The sequence below is a fragment of the Microtus ochrogaster genome, chromosome 10, assembly GCF_000317375.1.
Source record: "Microtus ochrogaster isolate Prairie Vole_2 chromosome 10, MicOch1.0, whole genome shotgun sequence".
NCBI lineage: Eukaryota > Metazoa > Chordata > Mammalia > Rodentia > Cricetidae > Microtus > Microtus ochrogaster.
In genome coordinates this window covers 83,406,875-83,408,861 of record NC_022016.1, presented here as the reverse complement: position 1 = coordinate 83,408,861, position 1,987 = coordinate 83,406,875, and the positions used below count along the sequence as shown (strand labels likewise).

General features: G+C 51.1%; 1 protein-coding gene across 2 annotated transcripts in view; it reads left to right on the top strand.

Annotated features, from left to right (window-relative positions):
* Positions 1-948: 948 nt before the first annotated feature.
* Ctnnbip1 (catenin beta interacting protein 1) overlaps positions 949-1,987 on the top strand; it is a 25,985-nt gene continuing 24,946 nt past the window's right edge. For both annotated transcript variants that reach the window (XM_005353687.2, XM_026782123.1), the window contains exon 1: positions 949-1,030. The gene's annotated coding sequence lies outside the window, so the exon portion shown is untranslated. The remainder of the gene's footprint in view (positions 1,031-1,987) is intronic.

Genomic DNA, 1,987 nt, shown 5'->3' with positions numbered 1-1,987 from the left:
ACATGTGTGTTCAGAGGTGTGTGCACACACACAGACCCATGCATTCACACTGTGTTTGCGAAGATCCCCTTGTAGAAGCTTGCCGCCCTTAGCCTCTTGGCAGCTTTGACTACAGAAAGGGGATAAGGAGATATTCCCAGGCTGCCTTGGTCCCTCCTGCATCAGCCTCAGAAGCCATTGCCCTCAGGCTTGGCAGGGCTGAGCAGGGCTGAGACTTGGAGGCTACTCAAGGCTTGGTGAGATACAGAAGCTCAGAAGCCCTCAATGCCCTGAAGTGGTTGTCACAGGTCCCTTCAGTAGGCCACACTGCCACCAGGTTAGTTAGCACATATTAGCCAGGTGATGAGATTGGTGGGGAAAGTCCAGAGAAGCCATGTTCTTTGGTTCTTGGAAGAGATGTTCCTGGGGCATAGACTTGCAGCTAGGCCAGTCAGAGTATAAGCCTCGGTCGTGCCTTCTATATATGTGACATGCGTCTGTACCAGTGCTCAGCTGCAGATACCAGCTACACACACAGGTGGACACAGCTGGAACACACAGGAGGCAGAAGATGAGGACCTGGCCTTGTTGTCTGAGGTGTTTGGTGGGTGGGAGGTCGTCTCGTGCAGATGCAAGGACTTGCCCATCACTGTCACAGTGAGTCACTCTGGTTCCATGTCTCTAGACAGGGTGACTGGCCCAGAGAAGGAGGTGTGTGTTGTGTTAGCGGGCAGACCGGTCTGAGCCGGAAATGACAGGCCTGGTGCACACTCAGCACCCTGTCTTAGGTGTTGGAGCAGGCTCCCTGGGCTTGCCTGACACACAGGTATTTCTGGACTATGACAGAGCCCATGGCCACGTGCCAGCACTTCTGTTCCCTCCGCGTGGGGGTGTGCACCAGGTTCTGCTGCAGCAGCCTCTGGGCCCTTCTGGCTTCTCCCATGACCGTGTTCTATGTTTCCACAGGGCGGCACCTTCTTATTTCTTCTCAGTCGCAGCCCTCCCCTTAGAGTTGAGCATCAGTTTGCCTGAAGTTCATTTCCAGAAGCAGGTAAGGACCTGGGGGGAAGGCTCTGTTGTGTGGCCATGGGACAGTGCTGCTGTGGAGGGAGATGGGGGAAGCCTTGACACCAGATTCACCCATCTCTCTGCCTTCCTCCATGGTCCCCTACGATACTTGTTTCTTCCAATATGAGGGTTCTTTTTCTTTCCTGTTTTTTTTTCCTTGCACTACTGGGCATTGAACCCGGGCCTTGTGTATAGTAACCGTGCTGCACTGCTGAGATGCCCTACTTGATGTGTGGATTCTTACAGCCAGTGTCACCATGCTGCTGATTTATCAGGCTAAGATTGAGCAGACTCTGGATTTAAATATTTTATTATTGTGTCCCATATGGGGGGCAAAGGCGGAGGGCAATACCACTGCCCACGTGAGGTTGGTTCTCTGTTCACCTATGCGTGAGTTCTAGGAATAGACTTGTGTAGCAAGTGTGTTTACCTGCTGAGCTATCTTGATTGCCCTGGGTTAATATTTTCTGTAAACTCTATAAGCTACATGCTGTGTTTTTTATCTGATATAAACCCTATGAAAACATGGATGCATTTAAAAGTCACAGAGGTGTTTCCTTACTGTGGTGCATTGTGGGTGGCACTCAGGCCTTGTGCATGCTACCACTGAGCCGCATCCCAACTCCCCTCTCCGTGTGTCCGTCTGTGTTGCCTGTTTGTGTTTTGGAAACAGGGTTTGCTGTAGCCCAGGCTGGCTTCAAACTCACTGAGTAGCTGAGGATGACTTTGGAAGTCCTGATCCCTCAACTTCTGCATCCTGAGCGACGGGATCGTAGGCGTGTACCACTATGCATAGCTCCTTTAAAAAAATTGTTCCGATGCTTTAAAAATTTTGACCCAGGCTGGACGGTAATGGTATATACCTTTAATCTCAGCTCTTAGGAGAGACAGGCGGATCTCTGTAAGTTCAAAGCCAGCCTGGTCTACAGAGTGAGTTCCA